The 11,281-nt window shown below is 36.8% G+C and overlaps 1 pseudogene; it reads right to left on the bottom strand.

Moving 5' to 3' along the window:
• Positions 1-6,871: 6,871 nt before the first annotated feature.
• Positions 6,872-7,709, bottom strand: LOC149165383 (calmodulin-like protein 3; annotated as a pseudogene).
• Positions 7,710-11,281: the final 3,572 nt, after the last annotated feature.

Below are 11,281 nucleotides of genomic sequence, written 5' to 3'. Positions count from 1 at the left end.
GAGAAAGTCCCCATACATCTGTATGCACAACCTCTAATTTTTCACTCTTGTTTTCTTTCCTAACTCTGGGGAATTTGACTCTCTATGTTTTTCATAAAGACAATTCTCACAGAATTTTAAATCAACATGCTTCAAACCTGGCAAAAAATTTCTTGAGTGAGGAATATGCATCCCCTTCTCACTCATGTGCCCAAGCCTATGATGCCACAATGTCGTATCTTCTCCTGTAGAGGTTAAAGCACTAACATAATTATAAATACCATTGCATAAATACAATGTACCAACCTTTTCTCCTTTTGCTATTACCAGGGATCCTTTAGTGACCTTCCAAGTTTTATCTGTAAAAGTAATCACATAGCCTTCACCTCCCAACTTCCTTGTTGAAATTAGATTTTTCTTCAAATCTGGAACATGCCTTACCTCTTTCAGTAGTAATTGATTTCCATTCCATTGTTTTATGAAAATTGTACCCATTTCAATGATTTTACAAGGTTTATCATCACCCAATTGAACCTATCCAAAATCTCCTTGAACATAATCATGAAAAATTTTCCTATTAGGTGTGGCATGGAATGAGGCCCCCGAATCTACCACCCATGCATCAATAATATTTTATAACGAAATAATCAAAGCATCTTGCAACACATCACCTGTCGCATTTGCTTCATGATTGTTTTCTTGTTTCGTGTTTCCTTCTTTTCCCCTTTGAGACTTGTAGTCTTTCTTCAGGTGTCATTTCTTCGCACATTTCCAACACACTATCTCCGATCTGGACTTGGATCTGTCTTTCCTTGACTTACTACGATATCTTGGGCTCTTTCCTCTTTCTATTTTTCTTCCCCAGTCTCTGCAGTCAAAGCATTACCTGATGTCTCACCAGAGCTTTTCCATCGCATTTCCTCGCTAAGGATTGCACTAACAACATCATCAAACTTTAAAGTACTAGATCTACAGACAGAGTTACTAATGGCCATAACTAAACTATTCCAACTTTCTGGAAATGAGCATAGAAATAACAGAGCCCTAACTTCATCATCAAAAGATACCCCTACAGAACTTAACTGACTGGTAACTATATTAAATTCATTTAAATGATTAGCGACAGATCCACCTTCTGACATCTTCATATTAAATAAACGCTTCATAAGAAATACCTAATTTGAGGCGAGGGTTTTTCATATAGTTTGGCAAATGTCGACATTAAACCCTCTGTTGTAATTTCCTTTGAAATATTAAAGGCTACTAATGCCGCTAGGCATAGCCATATTGTTTCAAGTGTCTTTTTGTCGAGAATATCCCATTCTGTGTTTGTCATACTCGTCGGTTTCTTTGTCTTTCCGCTCAATGGTTGGTATAGATATATCTGGTACAAATAATCTTCCATCTGCATCTTCCAATGCTGGTAGTTTTGGCCATTAAATTTTTCGACCCTAAACCTACCATCTTCCACCATTGCTCCCACTCGAACCAAGAACCCTTCTCTCCTGCGAGTTTATCAGCCAAATAGACCTTCAGCTCTGATACCAGTGGTTAGAAAATTACATATTACAGAGCAATGGAACACATAAAATATACTGTAAAAATATAAACACAAAAAACACATAAAACAAGAGAGACATGGATATACATGGTTCACCCAATTTGGGCTAGGTCCATGAAGAAACAACCAGTCCTTCCTTTTATATTATTCAACAAACTGAAGAGATACAACCTATAGCAGATTTGTTGTAATACCCTCTTCGCTCTCACATAATCTCCTCTCTCTTTCTCACTTAGAATATAGATCTACATAGATGCAATACAATTCCCTCATATATAGCGAGGGGTTGCCTTCTCGGGAAAAAACCCCTAAATTAAACATAACTTCTACCGTCAAATCTCTGCCTAATGAACGGCCCAGATTGACTACGAAATTACAACTTTTTACAAGGCAATTCTATATATATTTTTAGCTTTGGGGCGTTGCCCCTGATCCCCCGCTAGGGGGGAGTGGGGCTCCCAAAGATCGCAATCGCCTCCACCTGGACCCCCCTTGCAACGGAAATATTATGGACGGCGTTGCTACCACATTACGAACTGGGGTCCAATACAGTGATACCTCTGAATAAAGAAGATAATCAGGCTCCACACCTAACATTGAGGAGGATTACACTGTATACTTTAATTTTTTCTACATATGAAGCCCACACAATTTATGATTGAAAGATGGGGAATAAAATCATTAGAGATATGGACTACATAAAGTTGAGGAGGACAACTATCAGAAAGGAGTGCAGTAGCAACTCTAAATTACAATTAGTTGCAGAAGAATATAAAAACTGGAATATAATCCAAGTGCACATAAAATCAGTAGAGAGTATAACAATATCTTGGAATATAATCCAAGCGCACCTCCTAAGTAATTTTGAATTAAAATCAGTAGAGAGTATAACAATATCTTAGAATATAATTCAAGAGTTCCTCCTGACTAATTTTGAGTAAATTTTGAGTTATAATCAGTTGCAACAGAGTATGAAAACTTGGGAGCATATTCTAAGTTTTCCTACAGATGTTCTTTTTCAATAGAGTATCAACATATTTTAGTTTAAACAGAATCTAAGACATGAGAAAATGTATCTTGTGTGAGGCCCAATGAAGCTATAAATGTTCTATAATGATGGAGTTGCGTCTTTTCCTTCTGGCATCAAGTGAGATGGTTACCTTTTCAAATACAAATTATGTGGATCACAAAAAATAAATCTTCAAAAAAAATATTTGGATCACAAAAGCTAATCTTTGCAATAGAATTCACTGGAAAGTGTTAAATCAAACTCTAGCCTTACTTTTGAACAATTCAGAGTGCACCCAAGAATAATCTATACTGAGTTGGTTTAACCAAATTTACTATTTTCTTTGTCATCTGCTTCCTCGGAAGTTGAGCAGACGGAAGTTGGCTGCTCAGATATATACCTTCTCTCTATCTTTGAATACCAAATACATAGGTATATCTCCTATCAAACTTCTTAATTCTCCTATCAAAACGCAGTAAGGACTACCACTGCCTGCCGTTCTTGTTTTATTATTGTTACAACTATTACTTTATAATCCACTATTCCTTTTTCTATATATCCTCTCAATATAGATTCTTACATAATTTGTGTTCCTCCTTTTTACAATGTAAATCAATAATCCGTATTAGATATCCTTACCCTCTACCTTGCCCATGGTTGTCATGTCATTTTTTTAATAATTTCTCTCTTCGCATTGTACACCTATTCCAATTTTCATATGGAATTATGGCCTTTCCCTCTGCTTCAAAATGTCTCAATCTCTATCTAACTTCAATTTTAATTTCACATTTATTTTAATATATTCATTTCATATTGTACCTTTTACAATCTATTCCTTTAACTTTTTATATGGATTCAATATGAATTCAAGTTAATATTTCTTTCAGAATTGTCAAAAATGTTTGAAAGTGAGCCGCTAACTGGAAGATAAAGGTCCAGTGCCACAAGAAGTAACGTTAACAAGTTGATCATTGTTTTGACTGGTTGGATTGCTGGATACCATTGAAGCATATTTTCATTACAGAATATGAGGAATATCATCTACGGCCTCCCTGTGAGCTGCTCAATCAATAATCAGCAAGTCCTGTGGTATGTTCACACATCCTGCAGCCACACCAGGTGTGCAATTTCAAATTTATCTGGCCTGTAAAGTAGAAATTTGATTATAGTTAGTGAGTTTCCATGCAATTTTTAATAATAGTGGGGAGGTGGGTTCAAAAGTAATTATTTAAAAGAAGAAAGTACCATAGTTCATTAGTTTATAATATCAATAATTCTTTTATGAAATGAAATGTATGCCAAACTATATCCAATTAAAGAATACCACTACATTTATGAAATGTATGCCAAACTATATTCCAAAAAGAATACCACTACATTTTCCCCTGTGTTCCTTTTTTTCTCTAAAAAATAATATCCAACCAATTGATTAAAGAATGATGAGAAGAACTGGGTGCTGCAACTAAATAGACTCAACCTCCCTATAAACTATTCATTAAAATTTAGGACCTGCAACTTAAATGTTTAAACATATTTGATTTCAATTTATTTTACCGGTCACTTTTAATGTTTCAAAGTTTTCCTTTAACGGTCGAATATGTTTAGAAAGACGAGAAAGGGTTCTACAGAAATTCAAATTCCATGCCTGAGCCAGATCTCTCGTCTCTTGAGGAGATTTGAATTCAACCAGAGACGAGATTTGAATTCACCTTTGGATTGGATTTATTTAAATACAAATGGTATCTGAAATTCTGCCTCTAACATATGAATGCTCGTTTGTTTAATATTTTATATGTGGTAAAACATGGATATAACAAAGAGAGTAGTTTAACTATTTTAAGTTTTGGTTTTATTCTTTTAAATTTAGTGATATAATGTATAGTAAAATTATGGTTTTTTTGGTTTAGAATGTTTTTTAAAATATATAGAGTTATGAAAAAAAAAATCTGAGATTCACTAACTCAAACTAGTGATTTCACCAATTTCTAGTTTTTTCTAAAGATTTTAAGCAAAATTAACTATAAAAACCAAAATAAAAAATTAAACTACATCATAACAAGTTTCATGCATCTTATCAAGTTGTTAGCTGATAGAATTAACTAATGTATGTACAGCAAAATCCGCAGGTGTTAGTAAAGAGACACATCGCTAGATTTGAGCACATGAGCGTTGACCTTCTACACCACAATTAACCCACATGCCACGAAACACACGGGGAGTGTTGACCTTCTACACTGCCATTAACGCACATGCCACGAAACACGCGGGGAGTGTTGACCTTCTACAGCGTTGACCTTCTACACCGCCATTAACACACATGCCACGAAACACACGGGGAGTGTTGACCTTCTACACCGCCATTAACGCACATGCCACGAAACACATGGGGAGTGTTGACCTTCTACACTGCCATTAACGCACATGCCACGAAACACACGGGGAGTGTTGACCTTCTACAACGTTGACCTTCTACACCGCCATTAACGCACATGCCATGAAACACTCGGGGAGCATTGACCTTCTACACCGCCATTAACGCACATGCCACCCTTCTACAACGTTGACCTTCTACACCGCCATTAACGCACATGCCATGAAACACACGGGGAGCATTGACCTTCTACACCGCCGTTAACGCACATGCCACGAAACACAGGGAGCATTGACCTTCTACACCACCATTAAATCACATGCCACGAAATACACGGGGAGTGTTGACCTTCTACAGCGTTGACCTTCTACACCGCCGTTAACGCACATGCCACGAAATACACGGGGAGTGTTGACCTTCTACACCGCCATTAACGGGGAGCCAACAATCTCCCCCCCAATGCGAGCCCAGTGTGTTTCGAACTCAAGACCTCTAGCTCTGATACCACTTGTTGGAGTCAAGATTGCCGTTACACCAAAACCCGCAGGCGTTAGTGAACAGACACATCGCTAGATTTAAGCACATGCCATGAAACACACGAAGAGCGTTGACCTTCTACACTGCCATTAACGGGGAGCCAACAATACGATTGCTATGATTGCACATTCAAAACCACAAATTGCATTGTTTTTTTGGACCTAACATAATATTATTTTTTTCCACTATTTGAGAATCAGTGGGTAACAGAATCGTACATCGCTGTGCAAACCACATGTTACAGAGATCTCTTGGTCTACTGGATCCTAATCCACCAATACACAGAGCAACCATACATTCCTTGGCTCTGTGTTGTGAGTGTCACCTACAAGGATCTGTGAATGGGCAAATGTGTCACTGGTTTATATGTTGGACATGATCTTTTGTTATAAAACAGAGTATATGTATTGAAACTGGCTAGAAATAGAAATTATTAGTGTGTTGCTCTGAATATTAAGCAGCAGAGGTGCATTAATCTTCCATAATAGAGCTGGAGATAACAGAGTTGAACTTACTTTCCATTGATGGGCAATGATCTGGGCATCACAAGCAACCAAACAGTGAGACATTAAAACAGAGATATCTAATCATGCCTTCTAGTGAAAACAGAGATATCCAATGAGGTGTTCTGGTGATTAGCAGTGGATAAGCTTTAAACTTAGCCTTGACAAAGTTGTAATGATATTTACATTTTTAAACTTAAATTCCTTATAAGATTTATGTTGATGAGATGGATACCCCATAAAGCTACAGGTTATCAAATTTCCAACTAATCATCATTCTGTCCATGCCCCCCCTGTCAGCGCAAGAAGATAACCGATGTAGAAGGTAAGGGAATTTATAATTATAGAAACCAATTTCCCCAAAGCATGGAGAATTCTGCCAGACTTTTTTATAGCGATGGAAACAATTTACCCTAAAAAGTGAACCGTATGCAGAATTCCGCCCTTTGCGCATATGGGGTATAATCTGCAAAGACAAAAAGAACTTGGAAGCAAGTCATATATCGATTCGGGTCGCTCTTGCAACATCAATTTTCATGCTTAACTCCGACCTTAGCAATATGTTCTGCAAATTTTACGGTTAGTTTATGCTTAGCCATAGAAATTAGATTTAACTTGCAAGTCTTCGTACTGTTATAGGAATTAATGATTCGTTTTAGCCGTTGTGGAAAGGACTCTGTTGCTCTGGTCTGTAAAAGGGCTAAACCGCTATCGTGTTATATAGACAGCAAGTATGTATATAGCACATTTGGCCTGTTCCAGAATTCAATCTTGGGTTTAAGCAGTAAAAGCTAATACAAACCAAGGAGAATTAGATGGCAATATGTCATTAGAACTGTCCATTATTTTCATATGATCAAGAAATTTTGGGAACAAAATTTTACAAAAAGCAATCCATGAGACAGTTTTTATTAACACATTTACAAAGATTTGTATGTCATGGTCATCATGTTCTCAAATTCCTCAAAATCCATTCTACCATCTGAATTTCTGTCAAATCTTGTGATCATCATTTCATAACTCTCCAAATCTTTTCTTTCTTTTACTGCTAAGCTGAGAAGGACCTCTTGAAGTTCAATTGGGCTGATGAACCCATCCCAATTCTCATAAAAAATGCTGAACGCTTTCATCAACTCCTCCGACAACAATTCCTCCTCAGTCTCTGCATGCTCGTGAGCTTCCCCACACATTTCGAGAAGAAATCTACTGAAATCATAAAAGTTCGTATGCTCCAGAGAACCCATCATTATTTTCATATTACGATCAGATATATTTTGAATTTCTAAGTATTTCCAGTAACCCTTCTACATCCTCTGCAGTAACCGTGCCATCGCCATCGCTGTCCAAGACATTGAAAATTCGAGAGAGGTCCCATGTATGAAGGAAGGCCATGTATCTTTTATTTACAAGATCATTGGCTTTTTCATCAATCATACTTCCGGACAACGGGTATTTTACAATAGCTCTTATAATATCTGGGTTTTTTATTGCAAAGTTCAGGGAACTTAGTTTTCATCATCTCAGAAACCCAGACATAAACATAGTAGTTGTAGAAGCTATAAAACTTCTGGACCCAACTCAGGGCCATGGATACAATAATGATCCAGTACATGGGCATGGCAGAAACATTTGAAACTGCAGGGTTTCTGATGATAAGATCAGACACCATTTTTTGGTATATGAATGAGATGCCTCAATTCAATAATTATTGCAATGGAAAGAGCAGAGAAGAAAAAAGGGTCGGTGTATGTTGGGCGTTACAGATTGGTACCTATGGAAGCCTGCGATTCGTATTTAGAGGCCTTTGATTACAGGCAGCGAGTTGCTATGAAACTGAGCAGAAGCAACCACTGCAATTCCCATTGAGAAGCCTGCGGTAAGTTACTGTGAAACTCAGAGGAAACAACCAATGAATGTGTATCAACGTTTAGAGATGTGTCATTTCCTATGCGGATATTACCGTTCTGAAAATTAGTTGTACGAAGGCTCTTGGAAAGTGCTCGGCCGGGTCATTTGCCGCCCTGACTTTCTACAAAGAAGACTCCTTCCAGTTTCTTCGGATTTGGAATGGAACAGTAAAAATGTTGGATCAATCATGGATGTGTGGGAATTAAACAAGTAAAATGGATGGAGAGATAGAGGCAAAGTGGTATTTCTTTTTCTATATGTAAGTAAACAAGTTAATAGTTTAAGACTTACTATGATTTTGGAAACAGTGAAAACTTGGTTTTTTTATAAATGGTAGGTCAAGTGGTTTTTTAAATAATAATGATGAGTCATTTTATTTTTGAAAATAATACTGAGCGATAATAGTTTTATTACTCATTTATCAACTAAATTATAATAAGTATTTCCACTATTTTCAAAATATAAAAATCTACTATATTAAAAATTTATTATAATAAGTATTTCCACTATATTCACTGCCATGAGGATGATTTTGATAAATTATTTTTATTTTCTCCACTTATAAATATGGACAAAAATGATTTAATTTATTTGATATATATTATTATTTATTTATAATATTTATTTAATGTTATATGAAGAGAGATTAATTTTATTTTTAAATTTGTAAATATTAATATAAAGTTATTTTAATTTTCAAATTTTCAATTTATAAATATTAAAAGACAAAATCTTTTAAACTATAATAATATTTTGATATAAATATTATATTTACTAGTTTTTATATATATATATATATATATATATTTTTTTTTATTTATTTATTATATATATTTTTTCTTTTATAATAAGTATTTCCACTCTATTCACTGCCATGAGGATGATTTTGATAAATTATTTTTATTTTCTCCACTTATAAATATGGTCAAAAATGATTTAATTTATTTGATATATATTATTATTTATTTATAATATTTATTTAATGTTATTTGAAGAGATATTAATTTTATTTTTAAATTTGTAAATATTAATATAAAATTATATTAATTTTGAAATTTTCAATTTATAAATATTAAAAGACAAAAAATTTTGAAATATAATAATATTTTGATATAAATATTATATTTACCAGTTTTTATTATATATATATTTTTCTTTCTATTATATATATTTTTCTTTCTATTATATATATTTTTTCTTTCATATTATTGCGTTTATAGTAAATGTATATATCATTTTTACAATTGAGATCGGAAAAAGAGAGCGGAGCGGAGCGAGCGCTTGCGACGTGTGGAACCAGCCGAACAAACAGCACCCAGGAGTCCTCAGCTACCCAATCCTGGCTTGAGACGTGAATCCTCCGGCAAAGCTTGAACTTTCAGTGGTCTGCGCGGGGGCCATCTCCTTTTGACACGTCCCCCAGGCATGCAGTGAACGTGGGGTGCGGGTGTCATTATCAGGGGCAAGTTAAATTTTCCGCATTTTTCATTAACCGGTTTCTGCGCTGGTCCTGCTCTTTCCTTCTTTCTTTGCTCAGGCCCAGCTTCGCCACCTTCTCTGTTTTGTAATCACTTGCCCTATCGAAGCACGACTCCTGAGCTTAGTTCAAAACTTCTGCATTTTCCTTAACCGGTTTCTGTGCAGGTTCCTGCTCTACCTCCTTTCTATGCTCAGGCCCAGCTCCGCCACCCTCTCTGTTCTGTAACAATTGCCTTATACATGCATGACTTCTTTTAACTTCTCCAGTTCAGAATATTTTTACTGCTATCGAGATATTGGCTGGATGGCTGCTGTTTGTTTCATCTGGTGCCCACGTTCGGGGTGTTTCGGCTCTGGCTCCAGGTCAGTGATTTTTTTCCTTAACTAAGCTCTGTTTTTTTTTACACAATTCCGCCTTTTGTGATTCTAGAATTTCAAGGAAGTTTGTCCTCTGTTCTTGATGTCGTAAAGGTTTTTCCTGCTCAAGCGTTAGTGGTTGCAGTATATATACTATGGTCTTAGATGTAGAAAGTTCAGGATGATAAAAGCAATTTTTCATAGACTCAAGAACTTAATTGTCATATATAAACCTTGCACCGATGTAAGGTTTAAGATAGGATATTGGTGGTGTATCGTCAAGGTCTATTGTTGCTGTCTGGACTGTGATGAGCCTTCATCATAGCACACAGTGTCTTTCTTCAGAGGTCTTGATATCGAATTCCGGTTTCCCTGGTCTTTCCTCCACCTGGATTTTCCTTTTCCGACGGCCGGTCTGAGTTACGTCATTCCCCGGATTTTCAAATTGGTCCAGGCATTATGGTAGGAGTTAAGTTCGCTTAATATCCCTGTACGTGTCCTTACATCTAAATCCGAATTATATCCGTTTTGGGATCATGGGTGGCATAGACGTTACCTTCTGAACATCCTGTGCATAAGGTTCTGTCATGATTTGTACTTGATCTCTCTCTTTCAGCGTCCTTATCCTTTCCTCATACGCTTTGACATTTATTTCCCATAGGGCGAGGCAGATATTGATTGGTAGGTTCCAACAGAGATTGGGTCCTTTACTGTGAATTGGATCTTTCCAGATTGTCCTCACTTTTCGAGGATACCCTTTTTGGCGGTGCATGGAGGGGGTCTATGACGCCATCGCCACGGAAGACCTTATCAAGGCCACCGCGGATGCTGAACATGCCTGGTCTGCTGCCACTCTGGCAACTTTAGATGACCTGGTGGTCAAGCCATCAATGTCACGGGATGGCAATAGCATTCAAGGTAAGAGTCGCAACTATAACAAGCAGCACAAACCTGCCAAAACTTCTCCCCCCCTGCAGGCGATAAGAATTGAGATTGCTCAGCTTGATGACAGAATAGAGAGCTTGCAGAACAAGGCGCTTATAGGGAAATGGCATTTCCCAGAAATGTCTGACTCTGACATGAGGAAGTGGCTGGCCAGTTTCTGGAAATCAGTCATTGGCTATGTTCCGGTAATTTCAAGCCTAATGAGAGAGTGGTATTGTTTCCACTTTTTAAATGCAGCAGACGCTGAAGCCATCCAAAGTCGGCCATGGGTATACAAAAGGAGTTTTCTTGCTCTGTATAGATGGTACATCGGCTTTAATCCTTTGAAAAACACTCCTGTGAATAATCTTATTTGGGTGAAATGCCCGAACCTTCCCTTGGAACTCTGGTCCAAAGAATCTTTGGAGGTGATCGGCAATGCTATTGGTCGTTTTGTCTACGTCGATCCTTGGTGCCTGGGCGAAAAGGACAAAAGAATTGCCTGGATTCTCATTCAAAGGCCGTTTAGGGGAGGCTATCCAGACCATATTGAGATTAGTTGGAAGAATCAGGTTATTAATCAAAGACTGGATTTCTGGGGTATACCTTTCAGGTGTGCTGCTTGCAGGAAAACGGGCCACTTAGTAAAAAAT

Source organism: Pinus tabuliformis, chromosome 5_1 (genome assembly GCF_031772625.1).
Source record: "Pinus tabuliformis cultivar Carrire ecotype Pingquan chromosome 5_1, CPIR1, whole genome shotgun sequence".
In the NCBI taxonomy this organism is placed as follows: domain Eukaryota; kingdom Viridiplantae; phylum Streptophyta; class Pinopsida; order Pinales; family Pinaceae; genus Pinus; species Pinus tabuliformis.
This window is presented reverse-complemented; position numbering and strand designations above follow the sequence as displayed.